The sequence below is a fragment of the Dioscorea cayenensis genome, chromosome 18, assembly GCF_009730915.1.
Source record: "Dioscorea cayenensis subsp. rotundata cultivar TDr96_F1 chromosome 18, TDr96_F1_v2_PseudoChromosome.rev07_lg8_w22 25.fasta, whole genome shotgun sequence".
Classification (NCBI taxonomy): Eukaryota; Viridiplantae; Streptophyta; class Magnoliopsida; order Dioscoreales; family Dioscoreaceae; genus Dioscorea; species Dioscorea cayenensis.
In genome coordinates, this window is record NC_052488.1 from 16,438,555 (window position 1) to 16,448,865 (window position 10,311).

General features: G+C 40.1%; 1 non-coding gene across 1 annotated transcript; it reads left to right on the forward strand.

The window, feature by feature from the left end:
- The first annotated feature begins 6,297 nt into the window (after window positions 1-6,297).
- LOC120283081 lies at window positions 6,298-6,404 on the forward strand. The gene has a single exon (XR_005543082.1). It is a non-coding gene; the product is annotated as a small nucleolar RNA R71 (small nucleolar RNA).
- The last annotated feature ends 3,907 nt before the right edge of the window (window positions 6,405-10,311 follow it).

Genomic DNA, 10,311 nt, shown 5'->3' on the forward strand with positions numbered 1-10,311 from the left:
GCTTAGTGATTTGAAGCATACTAGGATGACCCTACAATTAGTAGATAGGTGAATTAGACATCCTAAGGGTATCATAGAGGATGCCTTGGTAAAAGTTGACAAATTCCTGGTAGATTTTTTTATTTTCTACATCGATGAGGATGTTGATGTGGCACTTGATGAGTGTACAATTATTCATTATTTTATATCATTTTGTACATCCATTAGGTATGTATTAGAGTTATATTTTGGAATTCGATGTTAAACATGGTGTATTTTGCATTCTCAAGCTTTGGGCAGTGCTTAAGGATGAGAGAAAGCCAAAAGAAGAATTCTAGAGACAAATAGACAAAGATGGATCTTTCTTAGGTTCAATCATGAAGAGTAGGCTAGGAAAACCCACTTAAGGTCACCTTAAGGAAGTGCTTACGGTTGTAAGCCTCCTCTAGAGAACCTTTCAGGCATGTTTATCCCCACAAGGAGAAGTATAAAGATAGACTAAGGGATCTTACAGGTAGGACTTCCGTCCTTAAGGCAGATAGTAAGGGTTATCTAGAGGACTTTACGAGCACAGAATAAGGACATAAAGGTGATATCTATGGCAATCCGGAGAAGCTTACGTTCTAGGGCTTACGGCCATAAGCTGGACCAAACACCAAATAGTTGACCTTAGGGACAGGACTTACATTCATAATTGATCTCGTAAGGCTCACAACCAATCATCTCCAGTACTTTACGACTGCGTTCTTATGCCCATAAGCAACAAGTGAGTGGCACAATATAATATTCATGGTGGGGGTTTTTAGGTATCTTTTCTTCTATTTGAAGATATGGATTAGGGGAAGATAGAAGGTGGATTCCTAGGGCTTTGGAGGAAATTCAAAATGGAGACTTACCCAACCTATTAGAGAGAAGAAATATTACAGTTGCCCGAATTAGTTTGGTAGTGTTCGTGGAAGGTCCTTGGGCATTCTTCAACAATCATCACTTGGCACAATTGAAAAAGGATTTTTAATATCTTTTTTTATTCTCATTGTATCTTGTTGTTTGGATGCTTGCCCCCAACACACACACACACACACACACACACACACAATTAATGGAGGGCTAATTTTGTATATGTTCGACCATAGTTGAACTCTACGGTTTTATTCTATTTTGACATTGGTTGTGGATCATGTTATTTCAATTGTTTCTTAATTGCAATCCATATTATTTGAATCTAATCATGTATGATGTGCCTTGTGACGAGTATAAATACCCACCTAGCATAGACATGCCACGATTGGAGGGGATTGTGAGTAAGCCTAGCAATTGGTTACTTTGGAGTCGAGAATTCTCCCTCATTCCTTCCAAGTGGATTAACAAGTGATTTCCATGCTCTTTGCAATTGTTGGGAATAGAGTTTAGGAGAGATCATATTTCTATTCTCAATGGGATTAGGAATAATCTCTTTGTAAGAAGGATTATCTATTTAGGAATTTTTTGTTAGTTCACATTGAGATTTCATAGAGTGCAAAGCTATTGTGGGGTGTTTGTATCATCACTGTACTGAATAAATTACTATTTACCATTGCAAGAAGGGTTTAGTATAATTTAGGATTTCTCTTTATTCAAATAAGATTGCATATTTATACAACCTTTGTCCTTAACTTAACAAACCCTAGAAGGATACTATTTTTAGGCATCCCTTTCTCCCCTTGTTTCTCGATGGATTTTATTTTTGTATTCTTTCTTCTTATTCTCTTTCTTCTTATATTATTTGCAGACATCACTACCTTTGTTTAGGCTAGTTTTCGGGATTAGGGCTAGTACTAGTACTCTTATTCTTCTTTGTTGATCGATACCCTGTCTTTGTGCACACTATTACTTCTTAATTGGGTTATACACTTACGTCCCTTATCACCACTCATCTAAGGTCAGCCATTTTTAGCCACCTCCCAAGCCCTTATTGATGTTAGCAATGGTAGAATGACTCGTAGGGTTGAGAATCCGGAAGTTGTTTTTGCTTTATCTAATGCCATGAAATATTCTCTTGCTTCTGATGATACTTGTTATTTCATGTATATGACTGGCTCTATTGTTGATGATTTTGTACAGGACATGAGTGCATGATGAGTGCATTTTGTATATATATTTTATATATCCTTTTGAATGAATTACTAGTCCTTTTAGAATGTTATTGTTGCAAACTGATGCTACTTAACGTATATTTGTTAAATGTTGCAGATAATCAGTCTTTGGATCTAAAGAAACAAATAGAAATAAATTCAGGACAAGCACAGTCCAAAAGCATGGTCGTGCTTCAGACCATGCTGTTTCTAGGACTTAGAGAATTCCGGCCCAGTTGCCTAAGCACAACCGTGCTTGGAAGCACGATCAGCAAGCACTGGGGTGATTAAGCCCATGCATTTCATTAGTATCTGAGAGCACAATTGAACCGCTCCTTGCACCAGTGTGTCGAGGGAGGATAGTCAAAAAGCACAGGCATGCTTATGTTGGTGCACTTTACTAGAATTTTCTTAAAGCTGAGAGCACAATTGAACCACTCCTTGCACCAGTGTGCTCTCGAAGCATAGGCAACAAGCACTGGTATGCCAAAGCTCGTCACTTTGTAGGAATCACACAGAGACTATCCCCAAGACACTTGGGGGAAAGCACGAGTAAGAACACTGCTAAGAGCACAGCCGTGCTGCATCGGGAAAGGTGTTTTTAAGCCCTAAATATAGATTTTGGGTGGATCTTCTTCTCTCTTTTTTCTAGAGGTGCAGGTTAGGGTAGAGTTCAGCATCATTTAGGGCTAGATCTGGTGGAGAGATTACTATAGGATTGGAGAAATACCTGCAAGATCATCATAGAGCACCCTCTGACGAGGATTGTGAAGCAAGAAGGGAGTCTTATGGATAACATCTTTTTCTCTTATTGCTTTTATTTCATGTATTGTAGAACCATGAGGGGCTAACCATTATTCAATGCCTCAGATTATGAACCTTGACCTTTGATGTATTGAACTTTGTTGCTTTGATTATTAAGTTTCCTTGTGGTCTCCCTTTTGTTTATATTGTTTGTTCATCTTTGTGTTGATTACCTTGATGTTTGTATGTTGCAAAAATTCGATGTGGGATTGTCATTATTTACATAAGCATTGATGTGGTGTGCATTGTCCCCCATAGTTGCAATTGCAGTCACAAAGTATGTTAACCTTAGTTGTGTATCTGCTGTCTAGAGGATCATTTATTATTCCATCTAGCTAGGGCACACATTAGGGAAGGGGTTGAGTCTGCTCCAAGACTTGAGTGAGGATGTACGTTATCAAACCCTCTATAGGTGGTCACCACGGTCCAACGAGATGTACATGTAGTCATTGCATGGTCAATACATCCGTCAAGGGGATTAGTCTAGGGCACTATTCTTCTGCTGATATCTTTTCAACCCAACATTATTTCCTTTCTCTTCTCTTTCTATACTTCTTTATTTGTTCTACATTAGTTTTTAACCATTCTCTAAAATTGGGTAGATATTAGAAAATGAACAAGTATCGAGAGTTATTCCAGTCCCTATGGATTTGACTACCCAATCCCTTTAGGTACACTTTACTAGTTGTATAACCCGTGCTTTTGCAGTTACGCAAGGGGCATATCAGCGCATAAGGAGCCTTTTATGGAGTCATTAGATGACCCTCAAGGCAAGGAGACATCCCCTTTGCTTGCAACAAATAAAGTTGAGAAATACATCTAGAAAAAGCATTGGAAAATTATCACTCAACCACAGAAAGGCAAGGATAAACCTTTGTTCAAGGAGGTAACATGTGAATTACCCATGCACGTGTGCCATTCACAGGGTCATCCACAGGAGCATTCACACTCCCCTGTGTCTTCTCGGGATGGAGAGTTGGAACTCTGCAGAGATCCAAACGCCCGTGTAGAAATTACCCACGGGCGTGTGACCGTCACAAGGTCATTCACTAGGGCATTCATATGCCCCTGTGTCTTCTCAGGATGGAGAAGTTAAGCTCTGAACCGGAACACACACCCGTGTGAAAATTCCACACAGCTGTGTGTCTTCTCTGGTTGACATAGAAAAATTACAGACTCTGTAGAAAAATTCTGCAACAGCTATACACATACAGAGGCTGTATAAATACTGAAAACTTGACCAGAGAATCATTAAAACATACTCAAACGACCAAAACTTTTCCAATCACAATGAATCACACTAAATACCATTGATCCATGAGAAAAACACAGCAATAGCATGTAAAGATTAACACACCAACGCTAAAGCTCTTATTCATACAAATACTAAACTGAAAGTAGAAAAAGAGTAAATTCTTGTGTTGCCTCCCAAGAAGCACTTGTTTAACATCACTAAGCTTGACGTAAATGTTCTTACCTCACGGGGTTCATGAATGAAAGTTGGCCTCTTACCTACAACTTGAAAGCATGATGAACACAATTGTTTCAAGGTGGAGGGGGAGTTATAGAGTTTGTTACCACACAAGTGTTCATCACCCTTACTCCGTGCATACACATCCCAATTAGCATCAGGGTGCTTCTTATGATGTCTCCTTGCTCTCTTCAACTTTTGGATCATCCTCTTCATGACTCCCGGGGTAGGTTGTAACTTGTCTTCTAGACCAAGTGATAGGACTTCTTCATTCTCCACTTCTTGATCTAGCAACCCCTCAAATGGGTCCAGGCACATCGTTTCCTGCATGTATTCATCAATTAACTCATCAGTAGTGTCAAGAAAATATAAAGTATCATCAAAGTCAAGAGAATGTCACATGGCTTTGGCGAGGCGGTATATTAATTTGTCATCACCAACTCTTAATGTCAACTCCACACTGTCCATGTCAATGAGAGCCTTGGAAGTGTGCAAGAATGGCATCCCAAGTATCAATGGAACCTTAGCATCCTCATCAACATCCAATACCACAAAGTCTACAGGAAATATGTACTTGTCAACTTTTACAAATACGTCTTCAATGATGCCCCTCGGATGTCTAACTATTCGATTGGCTAATTGAAGTGTCATCCGACTGGGCCTAGGCTCTCCTAAGCCTAGCTTCTGAAAGAATGTGTAAGGCATGATGTTGATGCTAGCCCTTAAATCCACCAATGGCTTCTCTTCACCCAAGTTACCAATATTACATGGAATGATAAAGCTTCTGGGGTCTTTCTTCTTGTTTGGTATATTCTTTTGCAACACCGCTGAGCATGGAGCATCTAAGATCACAGATGCACTCTCCTCCAACTTTCTCTTGTTGGTCAAGAGGTCCTTGAGAAACTTCGCGTAGCAAGGCATTTGAGACAACGCCTCCACAAATGGGATGTTGATGTGCAACTACTTGAATAGACCTAAGAACTTTTTTTATTGCTCATCATTTTGGTCATTCTTCAATCTTGAAGGGTTGGGCATTCTTGGCTTTTAAGGTGGGGATGCCACCTCCTTTTCTTTGGCTCTCTCTCCTCAACCTCCACGACCTCGGGTTACTCAATATTTATCTTCTCACTAGGGAGCCTACTCTCAACTTTATGACCACTTCTCAAAGTGATCGCCTTCAAACGTTCTCTTGGATTGGTCTCCGTGTTGCTAGACAAATTCCCTTGAGGTTTTTGCAAAAGTGACTTCATAATTTATCCCACTTGGTTCTCCAAGTTGTGCAATAATGCAGTATGGTTGCGAAGTGTGGCTTCAACCGATTGAAATCTTGTATCCGACGATTGAATGAACTTGGTCAAAGCCTTCTCTAAGTCGGTCATCTGGTTCTCCAACCCTGAAACTCAATTCTCCGTATTGGGGGCTTGTTGTTGTTGTTAGAAACCCGGTGGTGCCATAGCCTTCTGTTTCCCTTGATTACTTCAAGAAAGGTTTAGGTGGCTCCTCCACCCCGAATTGTAGGTATTGCTATACGGATTTCATTGACCTCTCATTGCATTGCCTATAAAATCCACCTGTTCCACTGAGGATGTACCACCAATAGAAATCGGGAAATCAGATGAAGCATGTCCTCCCCCACACCCAGTGTAACTCATCACTACTGCCACTCTAGGAGATGTTAGAGTATCTAACTTCTTGCTCAATGACTCAACTTGGGCCACCAATGATGTGACTGCACCAATCTCATGAAGTCCGACTACCTTCTTTTTATCCTGTGTATTCCACTGATAACTATTCATACATATCTCTTCAATAAGCTGTCAGCCTTCTTCAGGGGTCTTGCTTCCTAAGGTACCTCCTACTGTAGCATCAAGTATCTACTTCGTGCTTGGGTTCAAACCATTATAGAAGGTATGGATAATCATCCAATCAGGGAACCCATGCAGAGGACATTTCCGCAGAAGATCCTTGAACCTATCCCATGTCTCAAAAAGAGACTCCAATTCCGTTTGCACAAAAGAGGATATTTCATTCCTTAGCTTTGTAGATTTCCCGGGAGAAAAATATCGGGCAAGAAAAGCTTCTACCATCTCCTCCCATATAGTGATCGATGCTGTAGGTAATGAATGTAGCCATTGCTTTACTTTCCCTTTCAAGGAAAATGGGAAGACCCTTAACTTGATAGCATCATCTGTGATACCATTAATCTTGAGCATGTCACACACTTCCAAGAAGTTGTCAATGTGATTGTTTGGATCTTCATCAACCAAACCATTAAACTATACCAACTGCTATAATATCTGGATGAAGCCTAGCTTCAACTCAAAACTCTGAGTGGTAATTGGTGGCTGCACAATACTAGACTATATGCCAAGAATTGTGGGTCTTGCATAATCTGAGAGTGTCCTCTGTTGCTCGTGTTGTTTTGCCATATTATCAGACCCTTCATCTTCTATCTCAACTTGATTTAACTATTTTTGCATAGGTTCTTTTCTCCTTCTATGAATTCTTCTTCGAATATTTGCATCACCTTCAACCAATATCGAAGGGTTTCCTTGGATCATAACCTCGAGCTGTAAGCAAAGAAAGAAAAACAAATCAGAACGATGGAAGAATAAGAAAGTGTGAAATAGAACAAGTGATGAATAGCTAAAATAGCAAAATGTAAAATGCTTACCAAACGCCTATTCCCCAGCAATGGCGCCGAAAACTTTGACACACCTCTTGCGTGTGTGTACCGCAAGTGCACGGGTTGTCAAAGTAATATAGTACCCCGATGAATGGGTAGTCGTATCCATAGGGAATAGTTGTTATGAAGCAAATAGTGATGCTATTTAGCTAAAGAGTGAATCAATTTGTGAGTTAGTGAACAATATCAATGCAAATAAAAATAAATAAGAGAAAGGAAAATACAATAGGGATAAGGAGAGGCAATCGAAAGAAAGATGGGGCACCCGGACATTACTCACCCTAGGACTATTGTTTCAAGTGCAAGACTAATCATTATACCTCCTAATTGATGTGTAATGAGTCGTGGAAATCTAAAGTCACACGGTCCCAAACCTAAGGTTAACCGTGACTAACCCTTACACTATACCCCGGCGGAAAGGAATACTCTCGATGCCTCACACTGTGTAGAATTGCTTAAAGCTCTAGGGACTCCAAGTGATAAACCCTATTCCCTAATATAGATCTAACCCTTTGGTACAGGTGAAAGACCCATAGTCACAATTAAGCCCCATCACTAAGGATTACTTCAACACTTCACTCTGTTGCTTGCGCAACTAAGCCCTAGTGGGGTTTGTCTCTTAGCACTTCCTTCTATCATGACCGTAAAAAACTCTTGGAATGTGGAGGTAGGATAAATCACTTCGGAAGGGAAAGGGGATGTTCCACTACCTCTCGACTCACCCTCTAGACCCTCTCCAACCTTGCTTTGTCTAACCCTAATAGAGTGTCACTCATCCACAAGGATTACCAAGATAGATTCTCAACCCTAGTGTTATTCTAAGGAAAAATCAATACAACAAGCATTCATGGTTGAAACTCAATTAAAACATCAATTAACAGAGCTCTTAACTGCTATAGTACTACACCAAAATGCTCCCGATTCCACTCTTTTCATCGAGGTCACATGAGTGGGCACACATCCATTCGGTAGATCACGTCGTGTCTTCAATGAAACCATATTAACAGAGCTCTTATGTATAGCACAAGTCAGAACAAATGGGTGTGACTGCCTTTGTGCCCCTCCTCTTTATGTATTCCCTTAAGCATAATGGAGGTTGGCACACACCTACATGTCTTTGAGCACATCTCTTGTCTTCATGTTTGTTCAACCCAAGAACTTCATCAACAATTGCATCCATGATCTACTTTTGCTTTGTTTCATCCAACTTTGTCTCCATAACCCTACATGCATAAAAGCACACAAATACACATGCGTAAGTGATAAAATCTGATAAAAGTGATGCTCAATGTAAGAAAAGAAAACTTCATATTACTTATACACAAGCACTCATTAGCACTATTTTAAACACACTCATATAAGATTAAGGAGTATTCTTATTTGGAACCTCCTTGACATGTGCATACAAGGTACATCAAGCTAGTGATGTAAAACAAGCCTATCTTAGGAGGAAACCCAAACATTTTTTGTATTCTTCTTATTCTTGCACTTTAGTTATTAGTTTCATGTTTTTGTGAGTTAGTAATAAAATGCTTGGCTTGTCATTAATTTTCATGAGATGGCCGGTTGGTTGTAGTAATAGATACTCGTTCTTGTGCTTACTAGGTCATATTTGTATTTGGGCATACTTGTTAGAACATAGAAAATTTTGCTCAATTTTTAGTACTGCTTACAGGCTACTTATGCCAGTAAGCCTGATCATAATGCCTCAATAAAGAGATTTGCGAGCATCCTTATAGCTATAAGCCATCCCGCAAGGGAAATCTAGAGAGCCTTACGAGTGCACTAATGGTCTGTAAGTCATGAAAAGCACAGTTTAGAGATACCTTATGAGAGAGTTACGCTCATAAGGTAAGCCTTAAGTTTCATCCAGTGAGCTTTACGGGTAGATTAAGGCACCCTTACGGCCTATTTCCTCCATCAAAAATTTACTAGGGTCCTTACGGGCCAACTTACGGCTGTAAGATGGTATAAGAGCAATTCAAAGAGCCTTACGCTCACTTCACTATATCCCTTATAGCTCGTATCCCAGTTCTTATGACCTAGGTTCCTTATGGGCTACTTATGCATTTAAGTAAGACTATAAGATCAATTCAGAGAACTTTACGACCTACAGTATAAAGCTCTTCCAGCCATAAACTAGGTTGTAAAGGAGTGAAACCTCTACAAGATAGGTCATACTGCCATAAGTAACCATAAAGAGCATCCATAGAGTCTTAAGGTCGCAGCATATGCCCATAAGCCGCTTGTAAGAAACTGAGTTTAAGCACTGCCAACGATCTTTGATCTTCATTTCAAATTTTATTTCGCTGACTTTTTATTACCGACGCCTCCTTCTTCTCCTATTTGACTTTCCTAGTTCTTCTCTTTGCTTTTTGAGTGTCTTAGAATGGGTTTGGCTGAGATTTCTTGCCAAGGTATTATTTTTTTATGTATTTCTACAGTGAGTGGTTGACTGAATGAGTGTAAATGTTGCTATGTATGATTATTCAGTCATCTATGTAGATTAAAAGCATAATTTGTAAATTTTGAACCTTCCATGTATAGGAGGGACCTTACGGCCTAAGCTCGAGGCTTACGGTCGTAAGGCTTGCCATAAAGGTAGGTTTTCTGAAGGCTTACAGTGGTAAGCCTACCTGTAAGTAGTACTTAAGACTCGTGTTTCAAGAAAATTTCTTATTCTTGGACTAAAATATTATATTCTTTTCTTCACAGTATGGCTAAAGCAAAGAAGACCACAACTACGACAACGAAGAGGGTGAGAATTGAGCCTTCGACCTTGAGTCTGGAGACTACAAGCCCATCTACACCCGCTACTAACATTCTCTGTCCTACGCTTCCGAGATTTGTTCACATGCTTGCTGATGAAATAGTTTGACCTGTCCCGCACTATGGACTGGCAAGTTCTTTCCCAGCTAGGCTAGAAGAGGAGGTCCAAGGGATGATCCAGTCATGAGGATCGAGCTGACTAGTTTTAATCGAGGAGCAAGTGTATTGAGACACCACCCTCTAGGTCCTAAGCACTTTTGAGGTGGACCGACAATTGGTAGGATTTGACTTAGCAGGCTCCATCCATTACCATTTCTTCAACGAAGTATGGAGCTAGAGATACATGGATTTTTCTCCATTGACGGACCTATATGACACTGACTTTACCAACACCACGCAGTATGAGCAACTCCTGATTGATTTCCCATTGAGGACTGGACCAGGGAAGGTGTGGAAGAGATTGAGCAGGGGTAAGAGCATTGAGCCAGGCC